This window comes from Zingiber officinale, chromosome 10B (genome assembly GCF_018446385.1).
Source record: "Zingiber officinale cultivar Zhangliang chromosome 10B, Zo_v1.1, whole genome shotgun sequence".
NCBI lineage: Eukaryota > Viridiplantae > Streptophyta > Magnoliopsida > Zingiberales > Zingiberaceae > Zingiber > Zingiber officinale.
Window position 1 is genome coordinate 15,082,545 of NC_056005.1, and position 12,585 is coordinate 15,095,129.

General features: G+C 41.5%; 1 long non-coding RNA gene across 1 annotated transcript; it reads left to right on the forward strand.

The window, feature by feature from the left end:
• Positions 1-11,027: 11,027 nt before the first annotated feature.
• LOC122029767 lies at positions 11,028-12,354 on the forward strand. The gene is made up of 3 exons (XR_006125177.1): positions 11,028-11,091; positions 11,175-11,264; positions 11,896-12,354. It is a non-coding gene; the product is annotated as an uncharacterized LOC122029767 (long non-coding RNA).
• The last annotated feature ends 231 nt before the right edge of the window (positions 12,355-12,585 follow it).

The following is a 12,585-nucleotide window of genomic DNA, read 5'->3' on the forward strand; positions in this document are numbered from 1 at the left end:
CTGCTGTGGTATCTGCCACTAGATCTGTCTGAAGTTCTAGTTCTTTCTATTCACCACTCTCATACCAGCAGATTGGAGATCTACACCTCCGCCCATAGAGAGCCTCGTAAGGTGCCATACCGATAGTGGCCTGATAACTGTTGTTGTATGCAAATTGTGCTAGACTCAGATATTTGCACCAACTTCCTTTGAAATCTAGGGCACATGCTCGGAGCATATCTTTGAGTACCTGATTTACTCGCTCCGTCTGTCCATCTGTCTGAGGATGGAAGGCTGTGCTGAACTTTAACTTTGTGCCCAAAGCTGACTGTACACACTCCCAGAAGTGTGATGTGAATCTACTATCTCTGTCTGAAATAATGGTTCGTGGGACTCCATGTAATCTAACGATCTCCTTGAGATACAACTGAGCTAGCTGTTCCATGGAGTAGGATATCCTGATAGCTAAGAAGTGGGCTGATTTAGTCAATCTGTCGACTATTACCCAGATGGTATCAAAACCACTCGTGGTTCTAGGTAATCCCACTATGAAGTCCATAGAAATATCTTCCCACTTCCATTCCGGAATCTGAATAGGCTGCAAGACTCCTCCTGGTCGCTGATGTTCTGCCTTAACCCTCTGACAGGTTAGGCAGGTGCTGACATATCGAGAGATGTCTCTCTTCATCCCAGGCCACCAAAAACTACATTGTCAGCTGCTACCTCCCAAGATAAGGGACTGTTGAGGTGAGTTTTGTACTATGAATTAGGGTTTCAGCAAATCATTTGCTATATGGTTGGATTATGGATTGATTCTTAGAAGGATAGGTGTGTGTGTGCTTGTAGCTTATGGACAGGGATCATGGTGTTGTGAGCTACTGGATTAGCTGCTTCATCTTAAGGTAAGTGTTTTTCCAGTGATGTACTACTAGTTTTCTTATTAGAATGCTACTCTATTAGGTTTTCTAAGGGATTGTAGAGTTGATTCTTGATGTTAGTAGATGACACGTAGATTAAACGATGGTGTTAAATGAATTAATTGTTTTGAATTTGGGATTTGGTTGTGATAAGTTGATTTGTGATGGTTATTTGGTGAATGATTTATGTAAATGGATACATGATCATTATTGGTATGTGTTGGATTGATTGAGGTTTGTATTGGGTTGAAATTTGTGGATATGATGATTGGTTGATGTGGATTGTTATGTGATCATTCTTGAGATCATTGGATTGCTTGTTGGTTGGATTATCTGATGTGGTGGGTTGGTTAGTTGTAGATGATGATGTTAGGTTGTTGTGGATTTAGGATGAGTTTGGATTAGTGAGTTTTGGATTGATTAATAGATTGTGGATTATGTTTGGACCTAGAAAGAGTTGAATTAAGGAATTAGGTAAGTTACTTCGATTAGGGTTTTCCCTAATTAGATTAGGGAGTTTATTTAGCTATTTGCTACCTATGTAATTAGCTAAATATATATTATGTGATCGCAGGACTTGGATTCGGGACGAGCGTCTCGACACGGGATTATTTGGCACGATCTACACTTTAAGGCGGGTATTTCTTCCTTGGCCTATACGTAGTTTTTCTTGATCTTAGTGCATGGCTATTATGTGATGGTTTAGGCTGCTTTATCTTATATCCTGATCGGATGCAGTTTTTCCTGCATGATACTTATGCTTGACCCTTGTGATAATCTATTTAATTCATATACAGTCTCCACTCTTGATTTCTACTCTGTCGTGATTACACGTGTAGAGTATGTCTTGTAGGGATTGTCGGGCTGTTAGTATTACCATGTTGATTGGGTACATAATGTGGATTGTATGTAGCTTGGTATGTGTTTTGGGAGTCATCAGGTTGACCCTACATTTGCATGTTGTATGTACACACGTGCTTGGTTATGTACTTTTGGAGGAGTTATGTTGATTGTATGTTTGTGGTTTGTACACGTGTCTGATGTGTTTATTATTGGAGGATACATGTTGATTGTATTTACGATCTGTGCATATGCGTCCAGGGGGATTATTGGAGATTTTTGGTTGTTTATACGTGTGTAGTTGTGTACATGTGTTCGGTGGGATGTGTGGATTTATCATGATGATTATACTCATGTTGTGGGGTACTTAGGTGGATTTAGAGTTGCATGGATGATGACGGTGTTCGTATCATGATTATATATATATCATGTCATCATTCATTGCATACCGACGACTATTGTCTCCCTTGTGGTGAGAGAGTCGTCGGTTGTTTATAGCTGCCCATTCGGCCACTGTTGGAGAGTGGTAGCTAGGAGCTAGTCCTGTCGTGCTCATTCAGCCGCTCAGTGTTCTGTCAGCCTCGACCACTCTGGAGTAGTAGATCTTGAGGGTACAGTAGTCAGAGGGTTTGAGTTATGAGTGGTCAGGGACCCTTAGCTATGTAGTTAGATAACTACTTAGCTGATCGTCCGCTTCGGGCGCCTATAGCGCTGCATGTACTGGAGGCTAGTACGGTTTGTCACGGACCCAAGCCTCTCGGCCATACAGGGGTCGTGGTGTCTAGAGAGGTGGCGAGGGTGACCATGGAGCATGCATGCACTTTTGCATTTGATGCGCGATGCATCTTTGGAGATATATTTGCATACATGCCTAGTAGTTACTAGTTGCATGTGTTTGTGGTATGTTGCATTTTTTTGCGATATGATTGTTGCATATGGTTGTCATGCTGCATACATGTCATTTATTTTACATGTATTTACAGTCGTATTTATATTGCACAGGTGTCACGATTAGGTCTGTTGCAGATCTGGTGAGTTTACTGATCATTGTACCATGTGTCGATTCCATATTGGGTATGTATCTGTCATTATATTAGTTGTGGTTTGTACAGTTTATATGTCAGGTTATTATGTCAGTTATGTTTAGGTGCATTGATTATGATAGTATGATCATGTTCTTTATTCCCTACTGAGACTGTATACTTGTGATCTTGTTTATGGACCATGCACTATCTTTTCTATTACCCGCTGAGTTACCTATACTCACCACCACATGTATATCTTTATATTTTCAGGTAGATGGTTGGAGTGTCGCTCGGAGTATCCAGTCTGCCGGGTCCTACGTCACATCCGAAGACTGTGTTCGTTTTCTATTGTATATTCTTTTCTTATTCGTGGCATTGTATTTGTGTTTAGCCATGTGGCTATCTTATTCTTTTGGTGTTGTATTTGTGTTTAAGCCGTGCCGGCATGCATTGTATCTATTTGTCTTGTGTGGACTTTCCGTTTTCATTTTTCCGCTGTGTTGGTTTTTGGTACAGCCGTGTGGGCTGTTTTATATATAACTTCGTGGTTGTGATTGTTTCATTCCAACCGTGTGGGCTGTTATTATAACTGCGTGGTTGTGTATATAAATAATCCAGCCGCATGTGGCTGATGTATATTTTGTTTGCAGTGATGCTTCATATTGTCACCGGTACAGGGGAGATGCTGTCGGATTTTTGTCTGGCAGGGACTCCTTTGGGGGCGTGACAATTTTTGGTATCAGAGCAGGTATACGGTACTTGCTATGTGTTCTGGATTTTTTTGAGATTTATCTGATACCAATTTAGTGGTATCAGAGCAGGTACGATGCCTGTTATTCGTGTTTTGGATTTCGTGATTCGATTTTCTTGATGTGACTTTCGGGCTTTGGGACCAGGCAGCAGCAGGACATCTCCAGGCTATAGGAGGTATGTTTGCATATTGTTAGCATACATTTCTGTTGGTGTACGTATTGTTGCCCGTGATAGTTAGTTATGACATGTGTTAGTACTCTTGTTAGTATCTGCCTATTTGTTTGTAGCATGCATTGCATGTGTTGGGTCAATCACTGATCACGGTTGACCTACTGGAGATCAAAGATTACAGTCTCAAGGGATTCGTCATATCATGCTACCAGTAGTTTAGTGTCTATTACTACTAGTGGGTTGAGAGTTTGAGTCGTATACCAGTCTCGGTTATCATTAGTGGGGTAGTGGATGGTATCTGTATCCTCATATTGACTCGGTTAGTAGAGTACCAGTTTACTCCTCTTGAGGATTGATTTACATGGTTGACTTATTACCCTTGTTGACTTGGGTAGTTGTGTATCATTTACCTTAGTTTAATTAGTGGAAAATTGATATACTCTTGTTGGATCATATAGTAGTTGATCGATTTGTTTATGTTGATCCGATCAGTAGGAGGTCAACTTACTCTATTTTTAGAGATTCTGATCTTTGGGGTTACTTGTGTTGGGTTAGATATTTGGGAGACTCACTTGAGTACGTGACTTGTACCGTCATGGAGAGAACTGAGTTAGCCGTATACCATTGTCGGCTTGGTCAGCCTGTAGAGGGTTGTCGTATCATATTCCATGGGGACTTTGACCATGGACTGTTTGTACCTGATAGGATGACTTAGAAGGTACATTCGGATAGGATACCTCCACTGATGTGGAAGTGTAAAGCTACCTGCTTAACACTTATGAGATGGATCCACTACTAGGGTGTATGAGTTGGGGAGTACATTTGGATATATGATTTGTACTGACGTGGGAGAGTTGAAGTTAGCTGCTTAACCTTTACGTGACCCGGTACCACATGAAGGAAGAAGCAGAGAATGTTTTTGGAGATCAGGTCATCACTTAGTGATTTCCTTGAGGTGTTCGGAGAGAAAGTAGTTCTCTACTTCTCCGTTAGCATGATGGATTATAAGGCGGTGATCAGTCGACTCGCCTAACGTTGTTCCATGGGAGATCCTGACTCATGGAACTATTGGATATGATTAGATCTCCTTGATGTACCTAGTGATCTACGACCTGTAATGATACGGAGGTAGTGGTATTAGTTGAGTAATACCTAGAATTTTCGATCATAACTAGGTATAATTTCAGATGATGATCTTCGACGGGTAGAGTGTTGATTGACAGATATTTTGATCAGCTATTCAGTTGTAGCATTCCTCTATCTTTGTGTTCATTGCTCGATACTGGAGGTTTCTGAACCTCAGGGTGGAGCAATCACAGTATGATGGGGTACAAGACAATGGTTAGACGACTCAGCTAACATTGTCTCTATAAGGTGGCTCAAGACCTTGACCACGTGATCATTTTACCAGGTCTTGTAGGTTATATTTCAGATTGGAGGGTTCGACCTTTTATTGATATTTGTCGAGGGACATATATAGGATGATTATGAGGGTGGTGGATATATCTTCTTGATGGTTAGGCTCTTAGTCAGCAGGTTGTGTGACCCTTTGACTCTGGATTGACATCCTTTACTATGGATATTTGATTATCAGAAAGGATAAGATGACGAGATTTGGCAGACTTTTTGGATACATTTAGTATGTTGGTAGTGGGTGTTGAAGGTTGGATGCATTCCTTTTTATTCTATCTTTGTTTAGGAGACGATATGGTATGATTGATTTATATTGAGGATGATTTTTGATTAGTGGATATTTGACTTGATGATAAGGTGTGGTGATATGGTGTTTGATGTTGATAGTGACATGGAGTGATAGGTCTGTGATATTTATGGATTTGGTGATTTGTAGTTGGTGATTTGATCATAGGCTTGTTGTTGAGGATCCTACGGTTGAGTGCGCCTATTGTACGTACATTATGGGTCATTGGTGTTACCATTTTAGGCATACCGTGCCCTAGACGTTTTATGGACTCGATGTACTTGGTATCATTAGGGTGTTTGGATCAGTTTTCATTGTCTTTATTGGCGATGTTGTGATCTATTCCCGGTCCGAGGTGGATCACGTACACTAGCTTCGCATAGTTCTAGAGATGTTTCGACGGGGAACATCTATATGTGAAGTTAGTAGTACGTATTGTGATTGTCTTTTACGAGTTTTTGGGACACATTGTCTCTGGTAGAGGGATATCAGTGGATCCACAGGAGATAGAGATTCGTTGTTCCTTTCGTGGTCTGGCTGAATATCAGAGATTAGCAGGATTATCTCCGTTGATTTGAATACTAGAGTGGAGTTGGGAGAATGTTTTGATGGACTTTGTTGTGGGATTACCCAAGACATGGAGAGGATATAATGGTTTGGGTAATCATTGTTGGGCAACGTCTTACTCCCTAGCTATTGATTTGTAGGATAGATTCTTTTGGATTGAGTAGCAGGATTATACTCTAGAGGGATTTCCAGACTGGATGATGTATCTCTGAGTATTGTTTTGGATGGAGATCAGTGATTTCATGTCATGGTTTTGATTATGGTTACAGCAGACTTTGGATTAGGAGTTTCACTTTAGTATAGATTTTCATCTCAGACTGATGGATAGTTTGAGCGATCTATATAGGTGTTGGAGGATCTATTGATAGTGGATTTTGGATTTTTGAGGTGTTTGATTTAGCCATAGTTGATTAGGCAGTAGTGTGGGAGTAGCAAAAGCAGGGTAAGCTCATAGCTCACAGAGTCATCACTATTTACTAGGAGGTGGATTGTCATGGTTGGAGATTGGTTCATGATATTTGGATGGAGTGGTATATGAGAATGTTGATTGGTGGTTACTTTGGATGAGGATCCCTGAGTTGATCAGTAAATTTGGGGACCAAATTTTTATTAGTGGGGGAGAATGTAAGATTCCGTAAAATTTAATAATAAATATTATTAGACGAAAAATCTTATTGGATTTTTTGGAAATTTTTAGAAATTTTTCGGGATTTAAACGGGATCCGTATGACTTGTTTTGACGGGATGAATCGGTGGGGCTAAGGGGAGCCTGTTTGGGATACCCATTTAAATGGGAGTTAATTAAGGATTTATAAGGTTTAATTAACTTTTAACCTAGGTTTAAATTTCGATTCCCTAAATTCCCTTCCCCGATTTCTTCTCCCCCTCACACGAGATTCCTTCTGCCGAGCCCCCTCTCGCGACTTCTTCTCGCTCGATCGCTGGTTGCCACGGGCTCATCGCCGGCAATGATCCCTCCTCTAGCATGCCTCGGCCGAGTCTCCCTCCTCCCTCTCCTTCTCGAGGCGTGGGGTCTTCCCCCTCTTTCTTTCTTGCGGGCGATCGACGGTGATCCGGCGGAGCTAGGGCACGACAAGGGGGAGTCGATTCACATCTCTCTCGGTGGATCACGCCCCTCTCAGTCCTTCTCTTGGATTTGTTCACTGGAGGGGGTTGCGGATCGTCATCGGCAAAGATGGATAGCGCGATACCGTTTGTAGGCGATGATTGAGGTAAGCGTCGGAAAAATCTTGTGGATTCAAAGATTTTGGTTTATAGGGTTCCAATGTGATGTTTCTCTGGTTTTGGATTAGGGGAAGACATAGGAACAACTCGATGGTTTTCCTTGACCGATCATTGTCCTCTGCGTTCTTGCGGCTGGGGGTCTTTGGTAGCTCTCGGATGAAGAGGTAAGGGATCAATTGGCGTGAGTGTGGTTCTGGTTGTAGGATTCATCAGATGCATTGCTGTACGATTGCTTCTTGGACAAATTTTTGGAAGGATTGATGTATGAATGCTTCTTTGGCAGCTATTGGCAGGGTTCTGGTGGGTGTTGAGTGTTGATCAGCTGTTGCCTCCCAAGATAAGGGACTGTTGAGGTGAGTTTTGTACTATGAATTAGGGTTTCAGCAAATCATTTGCTGTATGGTTGGATTATGGATTGATTCTTGGAAGGATAGGTGTGTGTGTGTGCTTTTAGCTTATGGACAGGGATCATGGTGTTGTGAGCTACTGGATTAGCTGCTTCATCTTAAGGTAAGTGTTTTTCCAGTGATGTACTACTAGTTTTCTTATTAGAATGCTACTCTATTAGGTTTTCTAAGGGATTGTAGAGTTGATTCTTGATGTTAGTAGATGACACGTAGATTAAACGATGGTGTTAAATGAATTAATTGATTTGAATTTGGGATTTGGTTGTGATAAGTTGATTTGTGATGGTTATTTGGTGAATGATTTATGTAAATGGATACATGATCATTATTGGTATGTGTTGGATTGATTGAGGTTTGTATTGGGTTGAAATTTGTGGATATGATGATTGGTTGATGTGGATTGTTATGTGATCATTCTTGAGATCATTGGATTGCTTGTTGGTTGGATTATCTGATGTGGTGGGTTGGTTAGTTGTAGATGATGATGTTAGGTTGTTGTGGATTTAGGATGAGTTTGGATTAGTGAGTTTTGGATTGATTAATAGATTGTGGATTATGTTTGGACCTAGAAAGAGTTGAATTAAGGAATTAGGTAAGTTACTTCGATTAGGGTTTTCCCTAATTAGATTAGGGAGTTTATTTAGCTATTTGCTACCTATGTAATTAGCTAAATATATATTATGTGATCGCAGGACTTGGATTCAGGACGAGCATCTCGACACAGGATTATTTGGCACGATCTACACTTTAAGGCGGGTATTTCTTCCTTGGCCTCTACGTAGTTTTTCTTGATCTTAGTGTATGGCTATTATGTGATGGTTTAGGCTGCTTTATCTTATATCCTGATCGGTTGCAGTTTTTCCTGCATGATACTTATGCTTGACCCTTGTGATAATCTATTTAATTCATATACAGTCTCCACTCTTGATATCTACTCTGTCGTGATTACACGTGTAGAGTATGTCTTGTAGGGATAGTCGGGTTGTTAGTATTACCATGTTGATTGGGTACATAATGTGGATTGTATGTAGCTTGGTATGTGTTTTGGGAGTCATCAGGTTGACCCTACATTTGCATGTTGTATGTACACACGTGTTTGGTTATGTACTTTTGGAGGAGTTATGTTGATTGTATGTTTGTGGTTTGTACACGTGTCTGATGTGTTTATTATTGGAGGATACATGTTGATTGTATTTACGATCTGTGCATATGCGTCCAGGGGGATTATTGGAGATTTTTGGTTGTTTATACGTGTGTAGTTGTGTACATGTGTTCGGTGGGATGTGTGGATTTATCATGATGATTATACTCATGTTGTGGGGTACTTAGGTGGATTTAGAGTTGCATGGATGATGACGGTGTTCGTATCATGATTATATATATATCATGTCATCATTCATTGCATACTGACGACTATTGTCTCCCTTGTGGTGAGAGAGTCGTCGGTTGTTTATAGCTGCCCATTCGGCCACTGTTGGAGAGTGGTAGCTAGGAGTGGAGCTAGTCCTGTCGTGCTCATTCAGCCGTTCAGTGTTCTGTCAGCCTCGACCACTCTGGAGTAGTGGATCTTGAGGGTACAGTAGTCAGAGGGTTTGAGTTATGAGTGGTCAGGGACCCTTAGCTATGCAGTTAGATAACTACTTAGCTGACCGTCCGCTTTGGGCGCCTATAGCGCTGCATGTACTGGAGGCTAGTACGGTTTGTCACGGACCCAAGCCTCTCGGCCATACAGGGGTCGTGGTGTCTAGAGAGGTGGCGGGGGTGACCATGGAGCATGCATGCACTTTTGCATTTGATGCGCAGTGCATCTTTGGAGATATATTTGCATACATACCTAGTAGTTACTAGTTGCATGTGTTTGTGGTATGTTGCATTTATTTGCGATATGATTGTTGCATATGGTTATCATGCTGCATACATGTCATTTATTTTACATGTATTTGCAGTCGTATTTATATTGCACAGGTGTCACGATTAGGTCTGTTGCAGATCTGGTGAGTTTACTGATCATTGTACCATGTGTCGAATCCAGATTGGGTATGTATCTGTCATTATATTAGTTGTGGTTTGTACAGTTTATATGTCAGGTTATTATGTCAGTTATGTTTAGGTGCATTAATTATGATAGTATGATCATGTTCTTTATTCCCTACTGAGACTGTATACTTGTGATCTCCATGTTTGTTTATTGACCATGCACTATCTTGTCTATTACTCGCTGAGTTACCTATACTCACCACCGCATGTATACATTTATGTTTTCAGGTAGATGGTTGGAGTATCGCTCGGAGTATCCTGTCTGCCGGGTCCTACGTCACATCCGAAGACTGTGTTCGTTTTCTATTGTATATTCTTTTCTTATTCGGGGCATTGTATTTGTGTTTAGCCATGTGGCTATCTTATTCTTTTGGTGTTGTATTTGTGTTTAAGCCGGGCCGGCATGCATTGTATTTATTTGTCTCTTTCCGTTTTCGTTTTTCCGCTGTGTTGGTTTTTAGTACAGCCGTGTGGGCTGTTTTATATATAACTGCGTGGTTGTGATTGTTTCATCCCAGCCATGTGGGTTGTTATTATAACTGCGTGGTTGTGTATATAAATATTCCAGCCGCATGTGGCTGATGTATTTCGCTTGTAGTGATGCTTTATATTGTCACTGGTACAGGGGAGACTCTGCCGGATTTTTGTCTGGCAGGGACTCCTTTGGGGCGTGACAATTTAGGTATGCGAATTTATTTTTAGGGTTATCGTGGAATAACCTTAGGAAATTTTTTAAGAATTTTTAGAAATTTTTCTAGAGTTAAACGGAGTCCATATGACTCGTTTTAAAGGATATATCGATAGGGTTAGATGGGGGCATGTTTGGAATACCCAAATTAAGTAGGAAATGACTAAGGTTAAACTTAGGTTTTAATTTAAGCTAACCTAAGGTTCGGATTAACCTCGCTATAAAGCCCCGAAGCCTTCCTATTTTCCTTCGACTTCTCTGTTCCTCATCTGCTCCTCGCGATCTCAGACGTCACGCGACCGAGACCGGCGACTTCGTCTTCTCTCGGTGGCGCCGGCGAGGAGGGGACCTCGGAGCTTCGACAAGAAGAGAGGTTAGTTATAGCCGAACCTTCTTTCTCCCCGATCCCTTCCTCCCTTCGCTGATCTCGGTGAACAACAGCGACGGAGCTGCGATTTGGGGATTTTGGCCGGCGGTCGAAAGGGGAGCGAGGGCACCGACGTTGGATCTAGCCAGTGACGACCGATTGAGGGAGGTAAGAACCCTTGTCTTATTCCCGATCTCTTCATTAGTTCGTCGGCAAACACGGACCGAGCCCTAGCTGTGATTCCTTAAGGTAAGCGGTGGGTTTTCGTCTTGAAATCGATCCTCTGATCTTCTTCTATTTTTGATTCGGGTAGGTTTTGGCTGTGAATCAAGGTTTCTGATCCCTTCTCTGTTCGTTAGCAAGAAACAGGACCGAGCCCTAATCGAAGGATTGGAGGTAAGGGGGTTGTTCCCTGCCTTGAATTTGGGTTCTGATTCTTCCTATGGTATTGATTCGAGTGGTTTTGATTCTGTGGACAGAGGTGATGTGGTGATTCCGGCCACCACAGATTGATTGGATTAGTTCTTCCACCGGAGTTGTGATCATCTCCGGCGATAGAAGAAGTAGAGGTAAGGACATCGACTTCTTGTTGTTGTTAACAGATTGGGTGATGATTTCTAGCTGCTCTTATTTCTTGTTCTGTTGGTAGATATTAGGAGTGATGTGCAATTCTTGTTCTTTCCTCGTGATCGAACCCAAGTAGCATTAAAACCAGTGTAATGCTTGAAGCTGGATCCAGGACAGCAGCAGTAAGAATTGTGTTGTCTAGGTGTTAGGAGTTCTAGTGTGCTGGTGCACTAGAATCTCTATGGCAATTGATCGGTTTTTGGTTAGCAGGAGTGAGAATCTCTGTGCTGGGTAGTTGAGGGTGGAGCATGTAGTTTAACCAGAATCTGCAACATGTTAGGTAACGTTTAGGATTGCTTTCTGTTAGGTGTTTGTGGGAACCTACGGTTTAATCAAAATCTGAAATGGTTTTGGTGAGGTTTAGGTTGGTTTCTGTTTGGTGTGTGAAAGGGGTTAAGGGGGATTTAATTCTTGAAGGAGTTAAGCTAAGTAGAAAGTTAAACTAACTTTATCAGTGGAAGGAGTAGTAATTATAGCTAGCTACTATTGTAGAATTGGTTATTTGTTCATAGGTGATTCATTTATGTGTAGTATATGTATATGTATATTACATGAACTGTATGTGTGATACAGGACCTTGATTTATACGAGCAGCGTGACGTGGGGTGGTTCTGTTGATTGCGGGATATATCGAGGCGGGTATTTCTTCCTTAAGTTCTATTTAGTTCTTTGAACTTTAAAAGCATGGTTATATTTGGACAAGTAGGTTGCATTCCTTAAATCAGATTATTTGTTGTTTTCCTGCTTGTCACTTTTGCTTGATCTTTGATATAATCTGGGTTGATTCTTTACAGTCTCTATTCTTGTTATCTGTGACTCTATTGTTCATACACATGTAGAGTGTTGTAGGGATGACTGTATTGGGTATTTGTGGTCTATACCTGTCTAGGTTGTGATTGGTACGTGTTATGGGTTGTACATGATTAACATTCTATTTGCATAGTGGTATGTGTAGTTACGTTGGTTATGGGTATTGGAGGTGTTTATGAGGGTTGAGGTTGTGGCATGGATGATGATTATATATATATATATATATATCATGTTCATCATTCATTGCATCTGATGACCGTTGTCTCCCTTGTGGTTGAGAGAGTCATCAGTTTGGTTCGCACCTCGGCCACTCATGGGTAGTGGTAGCTGGAGCAGTTGCCGCTTGTCCTGTTGTGCCACCCGGTCACTAGGTTTTTGTGAGATCCGGCGTTGTGAGCAGTCAGGGACCCTGATGCTATGTAGTTAGATAGCTACTAGCGGACTGTCCGCCTC